This window comes from Sciurus vulgaris, assembly GCF_902686455.1.
Source record: "Sciurus vulgaris genome assembly, chromosome: 3".
Taxonomy (NCBI): Eukaryota; Metazoa; Chordata; class Mammalia; order Rodentia; family Sciuridae; genus Sciurus; species Sciurus vulgaris.
Window position 1 is genome coordinate 99774721 of NC_136463.1, and position 27446 is coordinate 99802166.

The following is a 27446-nucleotide window of genomic DNA, read 5'->3' on the forward strand; positions in this document are numbered from 1 at the left end:
GGATGTGAGTGAACTAGCTGAGAAATGAACCTGGGGTGTTTGCCATGTGCTGCCTTTTTTCAGTTCTTTTCTTTAGCATGGGAAGACTGTCAATCAATGTGTGACCTTACATGCTATATGTGCATAATACCTGAGCACAAGAAAAACTATAGGGGGAGGGTCACATGCACCTTTGATTTCCTTCCATTTGTCATTTTCCTGACAACTTTCAGGTTATTTTTAAAGTAGCTATTCTATACATTTTGTTATATTTTCTCTCTATATTGAATAATTAATCATATTGTCAAAATTGATAGACTGAAATTTTATGTCTTTTGACAAAACACACTATTAAGAAAGTTAGTGACATATGATATAACTCTCTTAGAAAGAATTGAAATATTTTGTTAAGTAATGATTCTGGTAGGTACATCTTACTTAGGACTCATGTTTGTAGATCATGTAATGAATTTTAATTTGTTTCCAATAAGGTAATAAGACAAAAGTTTTCCTTAGTAAGAGAAACACCATTCTTTTGAAATTAGTTTTTACATTACATTTAAAATTTACTTGGTGCCACATTTCCAGGTGGACATTTCTTGGTTAATTAAAAAAAAAGTCTAGAATTTTCAGTGGGCTATTTAGTTTGGAGGGGCAGTGAATACTGATACCAAACTAAATAACAGAAACTCTGCTTTGGAATCTGTGCTCAGATGTGGAGTATATATTTGACGATAGTTTCTGATGCGCAAACTGCTATGAAATGATTACTATCCCATAACTATGTCATAGTTTTCCTAAGCCATGGAGACAACGTTGTTTGTAAAGCTCCACTATTAGTATAATCTTAAGAGCATATTAATTGCCCGGGAGGTTTATATATTTGTTCTGCACATGTGATTAAAGATCACAGCAGCTTATGTTGCATAATTTTAGAGCTGGAGAAAATGACTATTGTAATACTTGCTACTCTCAGTTTCCTCTACAGCAATGCCCTTACACCTTTCTTTTGCAGGCATTCTGTAGCATCCTAAACAGAAGGATATTGCAGGGAGCTGATTCTGCTTTGATCCTTGTGCTTGTTGTCAAAGCGCTTGGGATTGAAGAGACTGTTGGCTACAATTGACTGTGACAATTAGGAGATGATCAGAGCCCTAGAGTGGAGCACTTAAAGGGTAATTTACATGTCAGTTTGTCGAATAAAAAAAAAAAAAAGATATTCAGCTAAGATTTTTTTTTCCCCCTCAGAGCCTTGTAAACTGCAATTTGTGCTCTGGTAAGAAAAACCTGGCAGAGGAGTTAGGATAGCCATTACCATTTGAAAAGAAGCAATCATAAGGCCGCTGCTGAGCCCTTTGTCCACTAAAAATGCTGATTTGCAGGCAGTGAGTGAAAAAGTGGAACTGTCACTAAATAAAACCTTGAGCTAGGTGACTACCCTCCTCCCTAACCCTTGGTGGCTTTTCAGTGTTGGTTAAAGGTGACTTTTTTTTTTTTTTTTAATGTATCTTAAATCCCACATTTACTATTATTACTACATTGTTATTGGTTATGAATGTCCTTCCCCCCCCACCAAAGAATCAAAGGATGCATTGAGGAAAAGGTAAGTGGAACACAAGCCAACAGTCAGTTTAAATCAGGCTGAAGCTATCAGTTGTGTCAGATTTTTCTTGTTCTGTTTTCTTTGGTGTACCATCACCATTTTCCTCTTGTCCTCCTGTGCACTGTGTTAATTTCCCCTCTACTGTATCAGTGTGTGCCTAGTTTTTTTTCCATTTTTACTTGTACTCCAATTTAAAAAATAGAAACTATTTCCAACCTCCACATGTTTAGCCTATTTGGAGGCACATGGCTAGGGTAGCATCTGTCCATGATTCACTACTAGTCACCTGTGGTCATCTCTCTACTCTTCTATTAGATAATCTATGTATACAAGTCAAAATAAATAACTAAAATGCTAAAAGAAGAAATTGCCAGCAAATACAAAGTACTAATAGTTACATCATCCATTTAATTGTCAAATAGAATAAGAAAAATTAGAATTATTGCAATATTTTTTAGTTTTTTTTAAAATTATTACCACTACCACTACTAAGATATAATTGCAAGATTTTCACCTGTATAATTGTCTGAAAATAATGTATCAACACAATCATCCTGTGCAGAAATAGGTAAATTTGGTGCATGTATTAATTCAAGGATATGTATTAACTTTCAATTGCAGGACATTTTACATTCCACTTTTGGATACTGAGCTATGGTGAAGGGCATTTTTAGAAAGGCAGCATAGGGTTAAAGATGAGTGTTTCTTTATTGAAGAGAGCTTAGAGCATCTATGGCCTTCAAAAGCAGGGGCTCCAACTCTGAGAAGGTGTCTGCTCGTGGTCCTTCACCATGACAAGTGTGACTGGGTTTTAAGACATTCTTTTTCTTTTTATTAAGGAAGTTACTACCTTATACTTCCAAATAAGAGAACTTTAATTTTTCTTTATTTGTAATATCTTAACCAAAACCCAATTTTTTCCCCCAAGACATGGATTCTACTTTTGTAGGTTTCAGAATATCACCATAATGGATATGGAGACTTGTTGAGGGAAGATGGCAACTCACGGGCAGATATTGGTGTCCCCTAAAGCTGTTTTGCAGCTTTATAAAGTTTTTACCCCTTCTAGTTTCCCTTGTGTACATGAACGCTTTTCAAAGAGCTCACAGGCAAGAATAAAACAAGAATGAATAAGTGCATCACTTATTAGGTGCAAAGAGGATAATGAGAGAAGGAGTTAAAAAGGGTCTGGATTTCTTAGCGTGTGCCTGTAGGATGCAGGCAATGGTAAATCTGTATCAAAAATCACGCACAGCAGGAGGTGTTCGTCTCCCAGGTAATGGGTAAATGATGAGCAGATGAGCCATCCTCGTATTGATTTAAGCATTTTGTTCCAGCCAGTCACAATTAACTTTGATTTGTTTTTACTTCCCTCTTATAGGTTTGCATTTAAAACACTCTTGGAACACTAATTGTATAAAATTCTAGTAACTGCACATTCTCTTTTTAGAGAGGTAATGAGTGAATGAATGAAAAGGCAGGGATTATTCACCATTCTAAGGGGAGATCATCAGAACATTTCTACTTGACTGAAATTTTTTTGGAAGGTAAGCTGGAATAAGAATCTTGCTGCTACAGTGACTCTGCATTTGCTTTTTGGATGCTTCTTTTCACCAAAAAATTCTGCAGAACTGTTCTGGAACTTTTATTAATAAGAGGATTTTTTGCTAAGTTATATGAAAACACTTAAAAGTATGCTTATTTGACTCTTAATGAAATGTAAGTCTTTGAAAGCTCATTTGGAATTATTTGAAAAATTTTTTTTTTTTTACTACCATTATACCATTTTATCAACATACAGATTGCCATGTTGTGACAAAATAAATTTTTGAAAGGCTTTGAATTGTAGAAGCATACTGTTATGGTTTGGATGTGAGGTGTCTCCAAAAGCTCACATGTGAGATAATGCAAGAAGGTTTCAAGGAGAAATGATTGGGTTCTAGTCTTATAGTCATCAGTGAATTAATCCCTAATAGGATTAACTGAGTGGTAACTGGAGGCAGGTGGGGTGTGGCTGGAGGAAGTGCTTCATTGGGGGTGAGGCTATGGGGTATGTATTTGTTTCTGGAAGGTGTAGTCTCTCTGCTTTGGGATCATCCTGGAGCTGCTTCCCTCTGCCACACTGTTCTACCATGATGTTCTGCCTCGTGTTGAGCCCTGAGGAATGGAGCTGGCCTTCTATGGACTATGACCTCTGAAACCATGAGCTCTCAAATAAACTTTTCCTCCTTTACAGTTATTCTGGTCAGGTCCTTTAGTCAAAGCAGTGAAAAAGCAAACTAAAACAAATACCTAAGGAAACAGTATGATATGTAAATTTTAAAAGTAAAATCACATGTTGTATATTGAAATATTCCTGCTACTGAAAAGTCCTAGAACTTTCAGTATAGAAATCCAAAATACTTACTGTCTTATTTTAATGAAAACTCTTTCTCTGAACTTGTTTGGAGATAGCACTTGGGTTGCCAGATTTGATGAACTAAAAATAAAAAAAGGAATGCTTCATTAAACTTGAATGTTCTATAATAAATAGTTATTTAGTGTAAGTGTGACTCATGCCATGTTTGCATTTTATCTGTCAACCATAGATGGCACTTTGATTGGATAGAAATTACAATCATGCATTGAATGTATAATTTAATTATTTATAAATTGTGATTTCTGTAAGATTTCACCTTTCACTGTTAGTTTAAATAGGCCAACCAGCTTGCTCCCTTCAAATATAAACCAAAAGTCTTAAACTCCTTGATGCTGAGTTTAATTTCTGCCAAAGTGTTCTGAGGGGAAGTTGTGACTAAGCATTTCCCATGTACAGTGATGTCTGACTAATTAATATGGAGACTTCAGAGAAGATGCCTGAGGAATGTGATTTACCTATGTGGATCAGGCTTTGACTGGAGTTGACAGCTACTATTGCAGAGTTGAACCATGCAATGAGAACATGAATATTTGTGAAGTGGATCTTTCCTTTTGTGACAGTACTATAACCATTTAAGATAGCCAAGTATGTAACCTTTGTGATTTTGATCTTAATAAGATCTTCTGGGAAAGGAGAGATTCTATTTCATCAAACTTTTGTTTCATTTAACTTTGGTTGCATTACTGCAATGGTTATGAAAGACTCTAAGCCAAAATTTATGGAAAACCAAACATCTGATTTATTTTGGGGGCCAGCATTCATTTTTGATAGTATTATTTTCCCCATGTCTTCTCAGGAGTATTTTTGCAGATAAATCTAGAGTCCATGTTACATTCTCTAAGCTCCCTTTTGACTGTAGCCATAGACAGTTCCTAGGAAACCCAGCATGAGTTTAGGCTGTTCTACCTCCAGAACACTTTGTGAGTCTTCCCAGGCCCTGCCTCAAAGCCTTCTCCAGAGCTGCAGAAGCTTTCTCATTGCTTCCTTAGCTATGGAAATGTTGGGGAAACTAACTCCTCAAGAGTAACCCTCAAGCAGTTGGAGGTGAGAGCCACCTATTTTTTGGGCAGGTGGTTCTGAAAGGCAGTGGGCATACTTGACAGAGGATGTCACTTTCAACAGCAGGGGCCTATGTGCCCTCTGTAACATTTCCTACTCCTCTTTCTAAGGATAATCACTATGCATCTGATTACTGGTCTCAAGTTCTGCTTTCAGGAGAAGCACAACTGAAACACTTTTGGTGCCCATTTCTCCCAGCACTGCAGTTCTCTGGTCTCTATCTAGGACTAGTTATGCTGTTTCCTTTGGTTCCATCAAGGTTTGATTTTCTTATCAGAGGAAGAGAGTTCTGCCACTTTAATTCTTACCAAAATTAAGTCATAGGGTTATCAAGTACATTATGCACATGTGATTCACCCAGATTCTCCTTTATCATAAAAATCATTTATTAGATGCTTGCTACATATGAAGGCATATCTAAGGGATCTGTGCAAATGGTTTCAGTCAGCACTTGAGATGCCACCAAGAAAAAAATCAGAATTCCTATTTTGCAGATGGAGAAACTGAGGCTCAGAGAGATGAACTGATTTTTTTTTCAAGAGCACAAAACTAGTAAGTGACAGAATAAGCATAGAGTTCTAATCTATCTGACTTTGAAGTTCATTCTTTGAACTGCTATACCATAGAGCCCATCAGCTAAAGCCCTTAGAAATAAAAGTTTCTTTATGTAGGAATGACTAAACAGACAACAGAGTAGAAGGTAGGAATGACAGGGTTTACATCAAATAAGGCAAACATCTTTTATAAAATTCTTCATATCAACTTATAATTGAGTAAAAATTCTGAAGTATTTGTTCCATCGTGAGCTCATAAATCTATGTTTGTTTTGGTTCACAGTACTTCACACATACTAGAACTTGATAAATAATCTTTGAACGAATTAATTACAGTATTATAGAATATAGTTTAAATTGACTTTAATTAGCTCAAAATTTTAGTGATTTATTTTATTAAAAATTGATTATAACTTGTTTCAAGATATTTACTTGAAAAATTTGAATAGTGCCTTAAATAATTGAGAACAAAGTGCTTAGAAAAATGTCATAATATTTTTTTCTCAATGAAATATGGTAACTTCAGGTAATTTGAAAGCTGGGAGCAAAGGGAGATAGAAAGATTCCATCTGATGCTACAGTGACCACCTAGTTAGAGAGGTCTGGCAGATCCAGAGTACAGAAATCAAATGCAGTAAATATGAACTTCTGTGGACACAGGGAGAAGTAGCCCTGAAGAAGTCACAAGATCTGGCTTCCATTTGGGAAGGGTGGAAGAGTTACTAACCCTTCTTTTTTAATTTATTTTTTATTTAGCTTTTTATTTAAAATGCATTTTGATTCATTGTACACAAATGGGGTACATCATTTCCTTTCTATGGTTGTACACAATGTAGATTCATACCATTCGTGTAATCATACATGTACATAGGGTAATGATGTCTGTCTCATTCCACCATTTTTCATATCCCCCTCCCTCTCATTTCCTTCTACATATTCTAAAGTTCCCCCATTCTTCTCTCATTCCCCATCCCCTGACCCCCATTATATATCATTCTCCACATATCAGAGAGAACATTCAGCCTTTGGATTTTGGGGATTGGCTTACTTCACTAAGCATGATAGTCTCCAGTTCATCCATTTACTGGCAAATGCCATAATTCCATTCTTTTGTGTGGCTGAGCAATATTCCATTACATTTTCTTTATCCATTCATCTGTTGAAGGGCATCTAGATTGATTCCACAATCTAGTTATTGTGAACTGAGTTGCTATAAACATTGATGTGGCTGTGTTACTGTAGTTTGCTGATTTTAGGTCCTTTGGATATAAACTGAGGAGTGGTATAACTGTGTCAAAAGGTGGGTCCATTCCAAGTTTTCTGAGGATTCTCCACACTGCTTTCCAGAGTGGCTGCACCAATTTGCAATTCCACCAGCAATGTAAAAGTGTGCCTTTTCCCCCACATCCACGCCAACATCTATTATTGTTTCTGTTCTTGATAATAGCCATTCTAATTGGATTAAGACTAACCCTTCTTGATGACTTAGTTTCAGGGAAATGAGGATGCGTGCCAGTTCTTTTGTCTGATTTTTTTCCCTATCTTAATAAAATTAACATGTAAAAGTATCAGAATTCTAAATTCCTTAGGAACTGACTGTAGCTATTTTGGGGAATGATTTTTATAAACCTAGTATCTTTATCTTATTGCATTTCTTGAAGTATATAGGTAGGGCTTCACCTATGGAAATCCTCCCTGACTTTTTATTTATAGAACTATTTCATTCAAATTGCCATTGCTGTTAGGTATCCAACTGTATGACCCTTTCTAAAACCTTCATGAAGTTGTTAGTTTTGAGCAATAAATAAGAATGAGCAATTGCAATTTCTATTTGCTGGTTGCTCTTGGGTTTCTCATACCAGTCTCTTAAGAGTGAAAGCAGAAACTACAGCAGTCCTGTGGTATTGTCACTGGCAGCACCAGGGAAAAATAAAAAAAATCAGATATATATATATATATATATATATATATATATATGCCAGCTACTTCACAACTGACACAGTTGGAAAAATTAGACACAATATATATTTATATAACCAATGCTAGCAGATTCCATCCAGAATATTTCTTTGACCAAAGATAGTGATTCCAGAACTTCCATTTATTCGAGTATTTATCAGTTGTCTCATGTGTCAGTCACTGTGCTGGGTGTTGAGAGTATCAAGGTGTCTATCTCCTGTCCACAGAGTGTTCAGTCTAGAGAAGAAGATAGACAATAAACAATTATATTAATCACTGTTCACTTACAAGTGGAGAAGGAAAATCTGAAAGAAAGGTTTACTGCTCCATTAAAGCATTTTGCAAAGGATTCACCCACACAGGTTGGTGCATCTGAGAGGCTGAGGCAGGACAATCATAGGTTCAAGGCCACCATGGGCAAATTAGTGAGATGCTGTCTCTAAATAAAATAAAAAGGACTGAGGATGTTGCTCAGTGGTAGAACATTTGCCTCATATAAGCTAGACCCTGGGTTTAATCCCCTGCACCACAAAGAAGAGGGAAAAAGATTTGTGGAGTTGAAGAGGAGGGAGAGGAGGACTGAAGTGAGATGATGCCAGAGAACTAGGTATGGGCCAAATCAGTGTATGGAGTCCTGGGTGCCATGCTAAGATTTGGGTTATGGAAACAGACCAATGGTTTGGCACTACCACCCCCTCTTCCCCCAGGCCAGGGGACATTTACAATGTCTGGAGACACTGGATTGTTACAACTGGGTGAGGATATTATTGGCATCTAGTAGATAGAGGCTGGCTATGCTGCTAAACATCCTAATGTACAGGACATCCTCCACTGCAAATAATTATCTGGTTCAAAATGTTGCTAGTGCTGATGCTGAGAAATCTTGACACAGAAATGAAATTTCTTTGAGGAGTTTTGAGAAGGTGAGAGCAGATGACACAACCAAACTTACATTTGAATACCTCATTCTGGTTGTGATACAAAACGTGATTTGAAGAGGTGGTTAGAAATGAGTTAATACGGTTTTCTAAAAAAGTAGGTGAGAGATGATGGTAACTTTGACTACACTGATGGGAAAGAAGGTGATCTATTTTTATTTTCAAGGAAAGTCATTTACCATGCATTCTTAAGGGGTAAAAGTCTGATAAAAAAATGCTCTACCTCAGCATGACCTCAAATATTTACATGTACCCATTTGCACAGGTGAAATTCAGAAAGGCTAGAAATGAACATGGTGCACTGGGAGGTAAGATTTAAACATATCTATTTATTAATTCTTTGCTTATTTTTATATTTTTCTATGAAAAGTTATTTTTATAATGAAAATGGAAAAGTTAATTTCTAGCCACCATCTACTTTTCTGAATACAGTATAGATCAATTGCACAAATACGAAGCTATAAACATTTACTATACCTTTCCTTAAATATTTTCATAATAAATATGATAGATTATAAAAATAGAAATGAGAGAAAGACTTGATGGGGGAAATCACATTTTCAAAGACTATGTAGTTATGAGTATGAACTAGTATTTGCCCTTGTACTTTGGTGGGGCAGATGATCCCTGGTTTTGTTTTTGTTTTTTTGTTTTTTTTGTTATTTTGGATACCTGATGATCATATCAAATTTCCATTTCTCTCACAGTGGTTATTCATATTCTTATAGTAGTATGCTGTCTAACTCTCAAAGTTAAAGATATAATTTTTTTTCCAGAAGCTAAATTGGTATTAAGTTCTTGTAGGCTTGAAATGAAATCTGACTTTTAAAGGAAATGTTGTAATTCACTACTGCTTGTTTCTAGATATATTTAACCACCTATTTGATGTTGGAAAATAACTTAATTTCCACAGACCAGTCTTCTTTTTCTGTTTTGGTTCAGAACACACACTTTATGATTCTGTGATTCAGATTCTTAGATATGTTTGGATGGTAAACAAGTCATAGTCATGATGAAATTTGAATAGCTAGTATGTTACTATTGCATTGTAGAAAAAGATAATTGGGCCATGAAAGTCCCATATTTAAGGTTTTCTTTGGTTAATAACCCCTTCGTGAATTCATAGCTTCTACTTGTCACCAGCGACCTGGTTATATTATCACATAATTAACATATTGACTAATAGTTAATGACCTTAAAGAGGTGCTGACCTTACATTCAGGCCATAATTTGGGTGCTGGAAGGATCTAATTTATAATTTTATTTTATTTTTTACTTATTCTTTAATCGTGATGCTCCCTAAGCACTGTATTATGAAATCATACAATACTTGGCTTAGTGTTTAGACAGTAAGTGACTACTAGTATAAAATGGACCCACTATAAATAATCATTACAAAATATGCAAACCAAAGGGTCTGGCGGAATAAAGCAAGCCTCAGAAAACATTATTTCCAGAATGTTATAGTCATGTGAACTTCAATAATTATATTACCTCTCGCATCTTCTTTTCCAAGTATTTTAAATGAAGGAATTAAAACAAAAGATCGCTAATTTTTTATAGCTCTATGTTTTATGCATTTGTTGATAATTATAATTATGGTATGTAAGAAGTGCTATAATTGGAAGGATATATTTTCATTTTTCTTGACTATTTCAAAGTTTAATAAATTTAAGTGGAGTCAGTATTTTCTGTGGGACTCTAAGAATACATTAGCCCTCTGAATAAAAGTTTTATTTTTTGATACATAGGTAAAAAATAATTAAGGATTTATAAAATGTTTTGGCCTTATTCACATGTGTCAAAATCCAGCAATAAAAATGAAGTCTAATATTTAGAGAAGTGTACACTGGCTTTTCAAGTTGTGGGTTGATAACAAGGTGTTAGAATCATAGGATCCAGTACTGCAGATTGATGCTTGGTACATGGCCAGAAAATACAGGGTTGAAAGAACATTTCAATTTATATACATTCTCAAGATTTTGTTATCAAGTCTTAAGCTGTTTGATCATTTGCTGGTATTCATATTCTAATACTTAACCTCAAACTAATTCTTAGACTAAAAATGTTATTTACTCAAGGTTAGGTGTGGAATTCAGTAGTTTATGAATGCCGATGGCAAGAAGAGTAAATTACCAGGAAGTGTTTGCGTGTCTTACCAGTATTAAGAAAAAATAATGTTAATATAGCATACATTATTTGGAGTATTCAAAATTTATACTCATTCATGAAGTCTAAAAATGTGTTCAGAATATGTTCTCTTTTAAATACTGATACTGCTCCTAAGTATTACAGAAATCTAACTTTAAATTTATATATTTTACAACCATGCTTCTTTATTATTTTGTGAACTCTACATCTTTGAAGTTGTTCACATTCGTTAATACTTCACACCTGAAAAGGCAGAGTAATATTAATGTGGCCATAAGTTGAGATTTGATCATTCTGATATCTCCCATTGAAGAGGCAAAGTTTACAAATAATGTTATCAGTAATGTTCTTTGGCAGTTCCATGTTTTAGATTATCTTCTTATAAATACATATCCTATACATATTGTACATTTCCATATTCCCATAATTTATATTTATAACTATAAAATATTTATCACTACAGTGTGTCAACAATAAGGCAATAGCTGGAATCAATCCCATACTAAATGTTTGCATTTTCCAGAGGTTCAGATACCTAAGAGGGATAGTGGTGCGCCAAAAGGAGGAATAAAAGACTCTCGGTAGAAAACATTCAAAAATTGATTTGATATCAGATTTAAGGAGAAAATATGCTGCTAGGAAAATGCATTTTCAGGATTAAATTCAACATTTGTTCCTTAATAACATTTGTCATCTTCCAATTTCTCATATGTAGCAAATTAATTTCAAATCGTTTTGCTCTTCCAAGTGCCTTTGTGTATTGTATTTCTTTTTTCATATTCTTTTGGATAACATTTGAGAAAAAATAAGACTACAACAGTCAATGATTACATTCAGGATGGAAGACAGTTGTAAGACCAAGGAACAGGTGGAGTATGTATGATGGGAATACTCACTTTTTGTGCCACCATTTTGTAGCTGCTCAAAAAAAAAAAAAAAAAAAAAAAAAAAATTAGCAAATGGTGGATATTGTTTCTTTACAAAAAATGGTTCTGTACTGGATCCATCTGCGAAGTATAAACATGTCATCAGCACTCATTTTCCATCTCCAAAAAACATTCGCCATGTCCATATTTGATTTTCAAGTGCATCTGTGCACTGATGGAAACCTTCCCAACATGTTGCCACACGACTGCAGAACCCACACATTTCTGTCTTTGAATCAAGCTTTCACAAGAGCCTGGCCTCCCCTGGGCATAAGCTTGTTTCGAAGTTGCAAAGGTCCTCTGGGTGACCCCAGTAAAAATAACTTCAATCAATGTCCATGGTAAGGCTAAGTTATTCCTTTTAGGGAGGCGATATTGTTCATAAAAGTTTTTTCTACTTTGTTCAAAACGTTTTTTATGTCTTAGGATATTTCTTTGGATCCCCTGCTGTACTTCCCTTAATTATTGCCCTTGTACTGTTGAGTTTCTCAATGACTAAACTCACATTTGAGAGAGAATGTGATGATCTCGATATTAGTTTGGTTATTCAGAAAGTTGAAGTAGAAGAGTAAGGAGTTCACCTCAGAAAGTTGCAGGCAAGCCTCCTGAATTCTAGGAGTCCTTAACGTTATTGATAGTCACAAAACCTCAGAGTTCAAAACATTACTGAAAAAAAATTTCTTCTCTTCACAAACATATTCAGAAGTGAACTCCTTGGTGTAAAAAGAAATTTTATTTTACCTCATTATTTCCCTCCACAGTATGAGGGTTACCTTCACTATAGAGCAAGGAATAAGCCTTGCCTGTCATTTTTAATCAGGTTGTTTTAGGTAATTTTTGTTATGCCCCTCATTACTGAATTGTTTATCAATAGGTGCAGCAAGTGTCACTAGCTTTTCTCATCAAACCAGGTCTGACAAAGCAGCGCAGTGCTTGGGAAAGAGGCAGCTAGGTGAAACTAATGCCATAGATGTTTGATTCATTAGGAGCTTATTGTTAACGGGGATGTCTGATTGTAAAGGCTCAGTCAAGCAAAAGAGTGCAGAGTAATCAGTCGGATTTATAGTTTGCAGGGCTCAGAAAAAAATCAACATAAACCTTTGGATAGAGCAGAAACAGAAAAATCCCCTTTGGGCAGCCCTAACCTGGAACCAGCCAAATAAGGTCATGCTACATGAAGGTTTCCTGTGAGGTGATGGGAGATAGAGGCGGATTAGAGCCATATGGCATGGCCTATCATACCTTCTGACTTCAGATAACAAAGCCAAGCTTTGTGCTTAGCTGTTTTTGACTGACATCATCAATTTTATTTTATGTTGGTCACCTCCGGTAACAGGAAAAAATGGCCTAGGGTTGATAACACATGCTTTTTTTTTTTTTTTTCCCCCTTTAGTATTAAGATGCCTAGAAGCTAGTTTTGTGCTGTTAAAAATTTCAAAGAATTAGTAGCTTCCTCTTCTATCACCCATCCTCCAGCAACTGTCAGCCCCCCTCCCCCTTGTTTTCAGTTTGTACCTTGCAAATGAGAGGCAGCCTTATTCAGAACCAGATGTAAGGCTCCTAGAGAATGAGCATAAGCTGGTGTACTTTAAGCCTAATGGGAAGTTTTATATGCAAGGGCCTTGAACTGATTAGTATAATTCCCTCTTTAATACAGCTGTCCCTCCAGATTAAGGTAAACCAAATGTTGCAATCAGAGATTAGTGTACCTTGCCAGTTATTAACATCCCCGGGTGCTCAGCAAGCACGTCAGACGCTAATGCTGTGTATTTATTTGCTACTTCCCACTGTAACTTGAACTTCTGCACCTGTCAAAGCATTCCAGCCTAGAGAGGGGCATTATTGGAAAGCAAAAGTTTTATACCTGTACACCTGTTTTGTTTTGTCACAGTTAAGATTTTCTTTTGGCCTGCCAAGACTGCCAGGTGCTTTAATCTGCTACTTTTTTGGTTTTGTAAAGATTGTTTGCTGAATTGTATTTGTTACTTTCATATGTTTTCATTTTTGCAGCTGGAGAGCTACTCACCTAAACTGTGTGTGTGTGTGTGTGTGTGTGTGTGTGTGTGTGTGTGTGTTTGTGTGTTTTCTTTTAGGCGTCTATAAAAGAGGTATCTATAAAGGGTGAGGTTTCTGTCCCAGAAAATCCCACACCTATATCTCCTGTGTTCCTCAGCTTCAGCTGTGTCTTTGTTGCAAGGTGGGTCTCACAGCTGTAATATATTTGGCAGGATATCCTGCCTTCTTGTAACCTAGATGTCAAGAGAGACAAAGTCCTGCCTGTCTCAGAGAGATCTGGCTCTGTTTCTTTTCCACCAGGGTCACACTTGGACTCTTGTCCTGAATCTATACAATGAATACACTGGCAAAGTTAGGGACAGTAGCTTGGGGTGTCTTTTGGTCATAAAGTTGGTCCCATCTCAATACTCACTGATCCTATTTCATTGGTGTGGCAGATGTGCCAACGACTAAGGGAAAATAATGGAAAGTTTGAGGAAGAGACCTACTATATGTAGAATAAAATGCCTGTGATTTTTATCAACAGCTTTTATTGCTCAGAGACTGAGAATCAAAAAGTGTTTTCTGTGAAAAATGCTGTTTGCTAAGTAACCACTGGGGTCATGTCAGGATCTGATTTTTAAAAATATGTGGGTTGGAAGCATGTAGCTATGTTCCTATGGATCAATCACCTGATGCCAGCAGTGGCCGGGCCACACCGGCCCCCTCAACCCCAATTTTGTCACAGGCAGGAAGGAGCTGCCGTCTTCTAGCTCACCCATGGCACTGGAAGCGGTTACAGGTTCAGGTTGCTGTCAGTGCTGGGGAACATTCATTTTGCTTGCCCTCCTTACCCCAACTCCATCTTGGTATTTGCACATTGATTGCCTGGTGCAGAGTTTCTACATATTATAGCTTAATTGCAGATTTTTTAAAAAGACAAAAATATGTTCATATCTTAGGAATTATGTCTTGCAGCCTACTAAATATGCTAATGCAGCACTAAGCAGGGATAAAGTTCTTGCCATACCCCCCAACAGTTGCGTGGAACCCGCTGCCAAGTGATTGTTAATTGTGAAGCACAAGCAGGCTTTGCAATCCATCTTAATTGTCATACTTACTTCAGGTTTCGTGATAAGGCTCGATGTTCTGTTTAAAGTGACAATGTTGACAAGGGGAAAGGGTGTGGGCCTGAGCCTGTGGTTCTGAAGGGGTTGCATGCTCTGACCTGCCGAAGGTTGATATGGACGGTCTGCGAGGGGATTTTAGTTGTCATGGGGTCCCCAGGCGGTTGAATGGAGAGACTGTCTGTCCTGCTTTTTCCTGTTAGGATCCTGACACGTGGAGCATTGATGAACTCAGCACAACGTTGAATGGGAGCTTTTTGGCAGCTGAGACACTGGGGCTAAGCTGCAGGTCAGAGATAACACCAGTGCGGATCTCCTCCTGCACACAGCTCCTAGCCGGCTTTCTTCCCTCCTGAGTGCAGGAAATGGCTCATGTTAAATACGTTCACTTTTCAGTTTTCCTTTCTTCTAAAATGGAGCTTGACAGATTGGACTTTTCAGCTCCCCCTTTTTTCACCACCTCTGCTTTCTACCTCAGAAATACTCCTCAGGAAGCAGGAGTTAATCTGGGTGAGGAAACGATAAGGTGATGCTTGATTTTCAGGGGAAAGCAGAAGGATATGGCGGCCCCATTGCTGCACACGAACTTACAGCTCCCCACCTTAGAGTCTTCTCTGAGCTGTCCTCTTTACATCTCTTCAATGCAGACCAGAATAGCGATAGAGTGGAGAGTCTACTGCCTGGACAAATATAGGCAAACACCAAATTGCATTAAGTAGCATTAGAAAAGAAGAAAGAACAGATTTGGCAGGTGATCTTGACTTTTAAAGGGTGCTTTTCCCATTATGTACATGGCCCTCTCTACAGTGGGTGCATCTCTACTCACACCAAAATGCTTGTGCGCTGTTTTTACATGGAGCTGAGTTTTGCAGGTTTCTGAGATGTGGAGAACAAAGAGAAACTGCCAGCAGAGAGTTACTCTAATAATCTTTGGCCAATATCCTGCATTCACAAAAGCAATGTAGGAAGAATTCTATCTAGTTTTTGTATTTGTCCTAAGCTTGGGCAAAGTTTCATATAAAGGAAAAGTATTTGAAACGAATCCTTGTGTGGTACTAGTTTGTGAATGTGAAACTAATAACTTGAAACCACTCCCAGGCCAAGTCAAATTCTGAGTTGGGGCTTCAGTAAGATATGAAGGTTTCCTTTCCTCCAAGTTGAGTTTACGTTGCCCTTAGAAGTGAGAGGGATGTGTATATGAATGTGTGCATTATGTGAATGTGTGAATGCACACAAGCTAGAGAGAATAGGATGGGGTAAGAAAGAGATGGGATGGAGAGAAGGAGATGGGAATGTCAAGATTCAATAAGTATCAGAAGATAAAAGGGTTGTGGGTAGAATTGAGAGTAACAGAACAGTCCCCAGGCTAACACCTTGGAATAAGTAGGGTGAGGGCGCCTTTTGATCTTTGCCACCTCTCACCAATTTTGTGCACCCTTTCGCTCTCATGAGGGCATAGGAGAGAGAGAGAGAGAGAGAGAGAGAGAGAGAGAGAGAGAGAGAGAGAGAGAGAGAGAGAGAGAGAGAGAGAATGTGCAAATAAGATATAACCGTTAGATATGGGGAGTCAATGACCCTGAAGAGAATGATTTATTTGTAAAGCCATGTCAGGCCTTCTACAATAGGACAGTTTTTTCAGTCTTCCCTGTCTAATTGTATGATGTATTCTTCATCCTTTTTGAGTTGTGGGACTAGGTCATTCCTGGGCTTAGTCAACATACCTCTCTGGTGGCTGCTGAAAGAAAACTTCCAAAGACCTCTGAATTTGCCTAAATCTAACTTTACAGAGAATGACTAGAATGGAACAGACTAGAATCCAAGGAAATAGTTGATGTAAAGTGTTTAGTACAGTGGCCAACATAGTAGACATTGGGCATATTCTTGTTATTCATCTTTGAAGAATGAAGCCTGTTGAATTCTTGTTGAATACTTTTGTTAACTATTTTTGTTGGCTGTCATACTGATGGGGAATTGGGAGCTTGGTAGAGACTCCTATCCTTAATGGAAGATGTATTTTTGTGAATTTTTCTGTTTGGTCCAGACCCATTGTAAAAATGTGAATGTTTGAGTTTACCCAAACTATTCTAATCCTAGATGTATGTGACTGCATGTCATTGTCGTGGGATCAAAGGTAGACAGATACCTACACAATGTGATTTGAAGAGCCTAAAATCTCCATATGTCTTCAAGTGTCTCCCCAATTAGCCATGGCATCTGGTAACACACCTGATCCTGATATTTCTGCTGGCAGAAAAATTCCACTGAGCCTAAGCATATTTTCTTGATATTTCTCAATTAGGATATTTGAGAGAGACCACTTTTTATTATTTGAATAATTTTGATTTCTCATTTACTGCTCCTGTGACAGCTGGGAAGAGAGAAACTACATATAAATGGCCACTAAATGGAGCTTTGTTAAGTATAATGCAGACTTTTGACCATAGAATGGGTCAAGGAGTTTAGTAGGTTGGGATCTGTAGTCTCCCAGATAATTTTTAATCTTTAGACATACAGACACCAGGAAAACATCTAGTCAGTTTTGTGGAACAGAGCTTAATTTGGGGTTCTTTTTTTCTTTTCAATAGGACCTTTCATTTCTGACACTTATCCTAACTCATGAAAGAAGTGGCTTGTGCCCATGTTGTCTTGGGACCATCCAGTCTTCTTCATTTTAAAGACCTTATATTGGGGATTATAAAATATTTTTTCTACTCCAGAATGTATGTTAGGACAGTTCCATGAGTACACCTCAATTGTGATGCAATAGGTATTCCATTTCAATGGAGACTGTTTCATTTTATTTCCCAGGTCTTGAACTTGTGGGTTCGAATGATCCTCCTGTCTCAGCCTATGAAGTAGCTAGTATAGGTGCACTCCTGGGTGCACCATACTTGTCTCTTTTTAATAAACAGCACATTCTCCTGGGATTCTGGGATGTCCTTTGGGGAAGGCATGTTCATGTTCTCCATCTTTACATCCAGCCACCATTTAAAAGTTATTGCCTTAAACGATACCGTAATCATCTGGGGTTTTAAAAAAAAATATTTTTCACATAGTTTGTGTGTTCTTTGCCCTTTCTCTATGAGTAAGTCTTATTCTTTATAAGATTGTATATGTGTGTATATAAATATAAATATGTGTTTTTAAAATAAGAAATTAATCCATCCTGCTTGTTTTACAATAGGTTTGAGTTAATGGTTATATAATCTAATCCCTTAAAGTTTTTTCCATACATTGCATGATTTTAACCCTTGGTGTTTTTCTTTCTTTCTTTTCTTTTTTTTTTTTTTTTTTCCTACTGGATTTGGAAACTATGTGTATTCTCATTCTGACTGCTCAGTTTTTTTTTTTTAGTATCATTTTTTATTTTGAGACAGGATCTTTCTAAGTTGCCGAGGCTAGAGCTTCTCCTCCTCCTCCTCCTGCCTGGGCCTCCTGAGTTGCTGAATTACAGGCATGTACCACTGTGCCTGGCTTCTTGTCTAATTGGTGTGTGTATGTATATATTTGGAAATACCAAAAATTATGGGTGAAAGTAAACTCCCATATAATTCTACCATCTACAATTAAATATTGCTCCAGTGGGTTGTATTTTTCTATCTCTTGGATCATTGTTTTATGTGTTGAGAATGCATGTGTCATTTTATAATTTTTAAATTGTTTTTCACTTTCCTATTCAGAGTTTAAACATTTCAAGTTCTATTTCTTTTATGTTGATGGGTCCCAAGTGGGATCAATATAATACTTTAGTATTTAAAGCCAAATCTGGCTTGAATTCTGGGAAGGTTAGCTCACAGCCTCTACATACTATATTTTGATCTTCTTAATATGCATTTTCCTGCTCTGAATCAGTGATTTATTTTTTGATCTTTGCTAATACTTCTTTTCAAGCTTGAAACAAAAGAAATTATCTAAAAATAGTCAAAGACTATTATCCACTACTTTAAAGTAGCATGAGCCAATAGGTTGACACCTTTGATCCTTAGGTAAAAAGTTAGTTCTTTTGTTGGCTTTCGGCAAAAGGAGGAAGTGAGGGCAAACTACACAGTTGATGCTATTTTATGCATGAAGGAACCTACTTTTGACAGCTAGTAAACAAGTTTCAACATTTTTTTTAGGTAAAGTAGCTCATTATTTTATACTTAGTTAACCCCTGCTATGTGGCAGGCACTGTTGTAGGCATGAGGATTTTATAATAAACAAAACACACCAAAATCCACCATTGTGATAACTTACTAATTAAAAATAATGTAGTTGAACTTTTAAACTTCCTATCTAAAATACCACTTAAAAAACTAATTGCACTTTATTTTCTAAATTTGGAGTCATTTTTGAAGTAGGTGGGGGAAAGGTCATCTTATTGTAATATTATTGTAATATTAACAGCATCTTTCCTTTCAGAGACCCCTCTCATTTGCTACTCTCTCAAGTTCCAATTTCCAGTTGGCAAAAAGCCAAACAAATATAGTGGCCAAGACCCCTCTCAATAAATTAAAAATAAATGACCTTGATTTTAATATATGTTATTTTTTTGAGGAGGAGGATAGAATTAGGCAGGAGGGGTAAAAGCAGATCTGTTCTTACCACCTTGTGTCGAGGTGCGAACGTTGGATGCAGAAGTAGGAGAGGTCTTTTACTGTTACTGAACAGTCTTTGATCTGAGGTTATGGGGTTTGCCACTTAACTAATTTGATTAGTAATGGGGAAATAATTTTTAATAACTAAACAGAGAAATAAAGAGAATGAAAAAGCCAAAGGGCTAAAAATGTATTTAATTCAAATGACAATCCACGGAGGTTCTACTAGATGTCAGGGCACTGAAGATATAAGAAAGTATGAGGAATTAGGAAACAGCACAGCTTGGTTATCTTGGTGGTTTTATCACCCATTTCTTTCAGATTGAGTGTGTTGTACATAGTTTGGCAATCAGACACCAAGAGAGATGAATTTTACAGACAAAATTGGACATTTTTAAAATCAGAATTCAGGATATGCATAGACAGTTAGATTGTGGCAGGGGCATGTTGGGAGTGCAAATGGATGCTCTGAGAATTACCCTGGATTCTTGAGTTGGTAAGAATGGAGTCTTTGTTACTTTTTTTAGAAGTTGATGAAAAAAGTATGTGTTATAACTTGACTGAGAAAAGATGAGTGTGTATTGGAGACAAGAATTTGTGAAGTAAAATAACTCAATCTGTGGGATGGAATATAGCTGCTGACTAGTGCCTAAAGATGCATCTGTCAGCTAAGAGAGTTGACCAAATTATTCACAAATGCTGGAAAACTCAGGAGAGGAAGAAATGAAGGTAGAAAAGTCAGAGAGAGAGAGAGAGAGAGAGAGAGAGAGAGAGAGAGAGAGAGAGAGAGAGAGAGAGACACACACACACACCAAGTCAATGAAGGAGAGCTACAGTGAACTGTGTTAAGGCATAATTGCTCTGAAATTTTGATGCCAGCTCATTACAGAAAAAAAAAAAAAAGGATATTCTTTACACAGAATTTGTGTCTATAATTATTTGAACATGAGATGATCTAGGAGCAAAGAAAATAGTAAAACTATATTTAATAAGAATGATAGGAAATCCTTTCAGTTGAAGTGATCATTTGTGAACAAAAATGTAGAGACTTGGAGTTTATCTGTTTCATTTGTTTTGGTGTTGCTGGGGTTGAACCCAGGACCTCACACATGCTAAGCATGTATTCTACCCCAAGTTTACCTTGTGATCTAGTTTAATGCATTGTACTTAATTTCTAAAAAAGTAGACTATGACCACTCTTGATTTAGTTTCAAATTCATACTTTTCCTCTTTATTTCTTCCCTAAATTCTGTACTTATTATATCTCAAAGTCAGTCAAAATCTACCTGCTCATTGAAGGTTTCCTTTCTTATAGGTCTTACAATACTATTCATAACCCAAAGAGACATGTATGTTTTCTATTATTTATTGTGGTCCCAAACACTGTTCTTTTTGACATGTAAGAAAGCAGAGGCAGTGTTTTAATGGACATGTACATTGGACAAAGCTGCCTCCATGCTTTGTCCAATAAATATTAATTGATGTTGATGAGAGAGCACATGTCACTAACAAGAACCTCCTGCCTCACTTCAGGTCTGCAGAGGCCTGAAGATTCTTGTGAGCTGGAATGATGCCCTGTTGTGGTAATTCCTTATGTTTAGGGTAAATGAAGAGATGGTTCTTCTTTTCAAAAGCAGCATCACTGGTAAATTTAGCAGTATATATGCATTGCTTAAATTAATTGTTCAATACTTTCTTGATTCAGAAAACAAAATTTATATTACATATACACAATACATACATATATATTCATATGTATGTGTGTATATATATATATATATAAAATTAGAAAAAAGGACATTATGCCTATCTTTAGAAGATTCCATCTATTTGGAAAAAAGTCTTTAGAACTAGTTATTTTATGTTCAGCATTGATTCATCAATAAATATTCATAAAATATCTACCAAATGCAAAGATGAAGAAAGCTCTATTATATCCTCAGGGAACTATTATTTTTATTTTTGCAATACTGGGAATTGAATGCAGGGTGAATCTATCATGAGTCATATCCCAGTTTTAATTAATTAATTAATTAATTAAATCTTAAGACATTATTGCTAAGTTGCTAAGATGGTCCTCAACTTTGCAATCCTCCTGCCTCAGCCTCCTGAGTTGCTGGAATTATAGGTGTGTGCCACCAAGCCTGGCTTTTTTTTTTTTTTTTAGTTGTCAATTAATCTTTTTAAAAAATTTATTTATATTTGGTACTGAAGATCAAACCCAGGGCCTATACATGCCAGGCAAGTGCTCTATCACCAAGCTACAACCCCAAATCCTTATTTTTTTTTAAACAAGGAGAAGAACACACAAAATTTATTACATGCCCAAGGCATGGGAGTATTAGACTCCCCTTAAAGAGCTTTTGATTTAATGTGTTAAAGATTACTAGAAGATTGTTATTTTTTCATGAGCGTCAAGGAATACTGAAATGAAAATGACAAAAATATCTAACTTTGAGGATTCTTTATAGGCCATATCATATGTCAGTTGGGCAGTCTCATTGCCTCACTTAATTCTCTTAGCAGTTTTCTAAGGCAGATACTTCCTTCCCACCTTCCAGATCATGCAACAGAGAACCATCATTGTGTGGAGATACCAATGGTAGGTACACAACCTAGGACATGGCAGTCTGAGCCCAGGCCTGGAGATGCAAACCATAAAACTCCACTGCTTCCTTGGGGTTGGGTATGGAGGAATCACATTTGTTTGAGAGGGATCAAAGGGGGTTTCACTTGATCTGATTCTTAAAGGGACTGGCAGGATTGCAGTGGAGCTACAGGGAAGACATGCCCCTTTGAGTCACTGCATAGCTGGTAAAGCTCTACTTGGGTAGCACAGAACTCGGTGTTGTATCAGGAATATGCAAGGAATGCAGTGGGGAATTGGGGCATTGGGAGTTGAGAAAGATCCAGGAATGGGGTACAAAATAGAACAAAAGATTTGTAATAAAAAACCAAAGAATGAATATTAGATAATCATTATGAAGAACATTTTAAGAGACACTGACTTCTTAGATGAACTGGATTTTCAGCTCGGGATTGAAGTTTATGGGAATGAAGTTAAGACATATACCAGCTACCTAGAACACTGATTTAAATAGATGATTAAGAACACAAGAAAAAAGAAGAGACATGAAACAAAATTACTTTTATAAGTTAAAGGACTACTGAGGGATAAGATTGAATAAGTGAATTTCTATCCCTTGAGTACTTGCATTTCCTCCAATTGTCTCCATTTCAGTTAATGGTCCACTGTCCTCTCAGCTGTTCAAGTAAAAAAAAAAAAAAAAAAAAATTATTCTTAAATCTCCTTTCCCCTCTTACTCTAAAATGTATCCTGACTGTCCTGCTGCCATTCTTCATTAGATTTCCCCAAAACCCAACACACTACTATCACATGGATTTTCTTCCTTGCTGGATATCCTCCAAAGGCCAACCATTCCATTTAGAATAAATTTCAACTCCATGTCCCCCATGTCCTTCTCTCACTTGGCTTTTTCATTATGTTTCAGCTTTCCCTCGTCTTCTCTGTTTGTTTCTTAGACTTACCTCAGGGTATCTTTACCGATTTTTTTCTGAATGACCCTCTCTTCTAGCAGAAACAAACAAACAAGTAACAGCTGAAACACCCCAGTTTTAGGCAGTCCTTTCCTGTACAACCAACCTGGAGTTTGTTACGAAGCAGGTATTTATTTAGGAAAAAAAAAAAAAAAAAATTGAAATCAGTCTTTTTCAATCTACCCAATTGTATTTTCTTTATAATGCTTATAATTTTCTGAAATTGTTTGAAACAATGTCTGTTTGTTTTATTTCTTTCTCTCTCCAGGACAATTTAGGCTGGAGGACAAGACTTACTTTCTTATCCAGTGCTGCAAACTCAGTGCCCAGCAATGTGCTTTAAGCATAGTAAATCTCAATAAATATTTGTTAAATGAAGACAAATGAAAAGAATGAGGGCGACAGTTGAGGAATGGGAAGAAGGTCACATTTTATCTCATAAGTGACATAGAGTACAGAATAAATTGTGTACATATTTTTTCTTACTATTTGCAACAGTTAACTAAGTTGCTGTCTTCTTGCATACCAGTTTATTGATGATGGGTATGTGGACTAAGAACCTTTTGTGTTGCAGGGGAAAGACAAGCCTGAGATTTAAAAAAGGGGGAAAAAGAAAAGAAGGTCTCAGTTAATCCACTGGGTGAGTGAGAGCTCAGTCAGCATGCTCTCTGGAATCTAGACAATTCCATGACAGCAACACTAGGGTACAAGTGTTAGGGAGGTCAGATGAGTTGAGTTTGTGACATGTGCAATCACTCTACATGTGTTTGATTTTCTGGAGTATTTCATGGTGCCATTTAATTTGAATGGGAAATGACCTCCTTGTTCTCATTCCTTTCCTAGCCTGTGTAGGACTGTTCCTTCAACAAATATTGGTATGTTTTGTTGATTATAATTCTCAAATATCTTAGCATTTAGAATTTATACATGTATTTTCTAGTAGAAATAGTGACTTCAAGACATGGAAAAGGTTTGTAGAAGCTATTTATTTTCACTTTTTAAAAGTAAAACCTTTCTGGAAAATAAACACGTAAATAAGTGGCAGACTCCAGAGCTTTCTTGGAAGGAGTCTGCCCCCGTAGGTATGGGAGAATTCCTTTGGCCAGGCTTAGCTTCCCTCATCTCTTCTTGCACTTGTGTTGGCATAGTTGGTGGATTTTATTAGTAGTGTGTCCTACAAGCCATTCATTCATGGAATATGGCCCTGGGAAAGGAATCCTAATCTGAAAATAAGATTGACATTGTTTTTCATTGGTTTAGGGGACATCTCACATAATGGAACAGCATTCCTAAATAGAAAAGCCTCAATTCAGAGGAAGAAAAAGAAAAAAAGAAAAAACAAAAACAAAAAAAAAAAAAAAAAAAAAAAAAAAAGAAAAGGTAGAGAAAGAGAAGAGAGAATATGAGGAAGGAAGGGAAGGGGAGAGGGAGGGATGGAGGGAGGGAGGTGTTCTCAGCGTGGAATTAGTCGGAACTGAAAAATTAAGATTTCATTTTGTGCAATGTTAGTTGCCTTGCCAGTCTCAAGCTGGCACTGTGGGCTTGCTGTAGCTGCTGAGCCTGAGCTGAAGAAAGGAGACAGTTTGCTTCGCTTTTATTGCCCAGCCTCACCATGCGTCTCAATATGTTTTTGATTTTGTATTTTAAAAATAAGGTGAATGATCTCAAAAGGAAATCATTGCAGGCAATTTTATTTTTTGCTTTTTCTAATGGACAATTAAAAAGCAATCCTGGTCCCATTCCAGAGATTTTCTCATTTCTTAGTACAACTGTAATTTAGGCACATTGAATAGTGTAATGTTGTTATTAGATATTATCATGTTTATTTTATTCATGAAAATGTGTGACACACCTTATTTGTATTCTTCTCAAGGAAATGTCCTGGAATGGGTTTTGTCCTCATTCCTTTTTGTGCATGTCATAAGGTGAGTGTTAGAATTCAAGTTCATAGGAATTAGAATAGCTTTTCTCCCTTTTTCTTATTTTATTTTATTTTTTTTTTTTTGAGTATATAATGATCTTGAGCTTTGAGGACTTTCAATAGACTATTGTTGCTTGCTTTTTCACAATGCTCCAACCCACCAAGTCCCACTGTGACACACTTCCTATCTTCAGCTGCAGATATTTATATTTCACATTAGAATAAACTATAATTAATTTTCTTTTGAAAAATTTTTGGAATTTTGCTTTTCATGATCTATAAGGTAATTGGAGATACCCTAGGCTATCACAAAACCGGGGCTGGGAATCACTGGTTTAGTGATTAGCACTTTGCAAGCCTTCAAAAAAATATTAAAACCAGGATAGATTGTCTAATTTCTGGTGGGTGGATTCACTTTGGTATAATGTAATGTGTTAACAAATGCTCAGAGAGGAGGTTGTGGATCCAGAAAGATGGCTTTTGTGAAAGGCTTTTATCCAAATTAATTCAAAGAATAACAGGAACATTTGTGTATTGGGCAGAAGGAATAAGGTGACTCAATTAAATGACAGAGAAATCTACAGAGAAAAGAAATTGTCTCAAGTCAATCCAGTTCTAACAATAACATTTTCGTCACTGGAATCGATAATCCTATGATAAGCACATAAACATTTAAAAAGATTCCCCTTATTAAATAGTTTGGTGGGATTTGGCAAGGAATCAAATATTGAAACCAAATATTGCGTTCTTTAAGAGTGATAACGTTCTTTTCTAGGTGTCTAAAGAAAATCTGAACATGAGGATAAAAAGAGTAATTTGCAAATAAATTCACCTGGTGAATTTGGGCTTGAAGCTTCCTGTCTTTACCTAATTCATTTTTGGCTCTTTGCTTTGCTCTAGCTATGGCAACAAGCTGAGAAATTTATGCCAAGTTCTCCCTGTGTTTTGGAACACTTGTGCAAGGCAGTGGTGAACAAGTAAGGGAAGGGTAGTCCCCAAGATATGGGTCTCACTCAGTGTAGGATCCTTGCAATGCCTGAAGAACAATCGTGTAGCTGACTAATTGGTACTGTTAGCCCTTTGTCATTGCAGGGATCCGGGAAGGCCATTTGGTTGCTGTCCCCATTCAGAGTGGGCTCAACACACTAGTAGTCCTGGTTTGAGAGAGTTCAGGGTTCATCAATCTGATACAAAAACCTTGATCTACTTTGTGGCTTTTTGAGATAGGTTTAGGAAATTTTTGTAGTGTTCACAGGTATAAAATTCAACGATCTTCAACTATGTATACAGTGTGAAAACAGATTGGAGTAAGTAAACAGGTAGATTGAGAGAAGTTATGCAGCTCTGAAAACATTTCTGTTTTCTAGTATAAGCGTCTTTTGGCAGGGACATCTGGTTTGGGCTTCAGAAGTGTGTTTTGCCTGGTGGTCTGCAGTGTGATTGCATTCCAAAAGATAGAAGAGGCTGCCTTCCTGCTCCTGAGACTTCTGGAAGGTAGGCTATCATGTAAGTGATGTTTCTCCAGCCTGTTTAGTGTGGATAATAGCATATTGCCTAGTTTATACAGGTAGTGTCTTGTATAGGAGTCTTGTATATATTTTTACTAAAACTTTTTCTTGCTTTTCTTTTTTTTTTTGAGTATACCTAATATTGGAAGAGATTTCCTTTCATTGTTAACCTTTCCTCATCTTTGCTGTCTAGATGTACAGTGACAAACTCAAGTGAAGAACCGTCTCATACCAGGAATAATGCTGTGGTCCTGAAGGTCTCAGCTTCTGTATACTTTCCCCTCATTCAATTTTTTCCCTTAAAATCAAATGCTCATTTAGATTGTTTATCTCTTAGGTGTCTCTTATTTTTGTATTATTTTTGCTCGGAAAACAAAAATAAATTTCAAACTTGAGAGAAAAAACAAAGCTAGGTAAAATTTTTAAAAAATCCTTTCTTTCCTATTCTGGAATGATTTAGAAGGGAGCAGTGCAACTTCTGTGATTGGTCTTGTTCTGCTTTAGGCCACTTAGGCTCTCACAGTTCATTTGCATCCTATGCTGCTGGTACCAAGGTCAAGGGTTTGTTCCTCAAGTGGGTCAGTTTGCTGCTTATTTTCTTGAGTACGTGCAGAGTCAGTGTGGTCACTAAGAAATGCTGCTCGTGAAGGGGCCTGGAGTATATATAAGGGTAGTATGCGAAAATCCAGCCCCACTCCTGGGAAATCAAAGCCTGTGCCCTACCATCATTCTTACATCTGGACAGAATGTGCCACTTAAAATGTGAGCTTCTTACTCAACCTCCCTCCATCTCTGTCTCCTCATCTGTCGAGTGGAGATAAGATTTACTCCCTTTCTACTTCACCAGGATCTGTGAAGATTAGATAATGGCTGTAAAGTCCTTATACAAAGGTACATGCATTATCATAAACAAGGAGATTAGCCAACAGATAAAAAGGAAAATATTTAAGGGACCTCCCAAAGTGTATTGCCTAATAATTTTGAATTAGTATCAGCAGTTTGCAGTCCAATCCATTCTGAGTTTGGTTTGGCTGGAAAAAAGTTAGGTGTGAGTGTTTGACCTTTCTATTTATTTATGAGGTTAAAAAAAATTGTTTGATAGTGAACATTTGTATTAATAAAAACAAAGTGGGCTTTGAATCTGAAACAGGTTTTATTTGAAAAGAAGGTGA

General features: G+C 36.6%; 1 long non-coding RNA gene across 1 annotated transcript; it reads left to right on the plus strand.

The window, feature by feature from the left end:
- Positions 1-3041: 3041 nt before the first annotated feature.
- On the plus strand, positions 3042-26604 carry LOC306658576. Its single transcript, XR_013763087.1, has 3 exons — positions 3042-3129; positions 26153-26260; positions 26468-26604. It is a non-coding gene; the product is annotated as an uncharacterized lncRNA (long non-coding RNA).
- Positions 26605-27446: the final 842 nt, after the last annotated feature.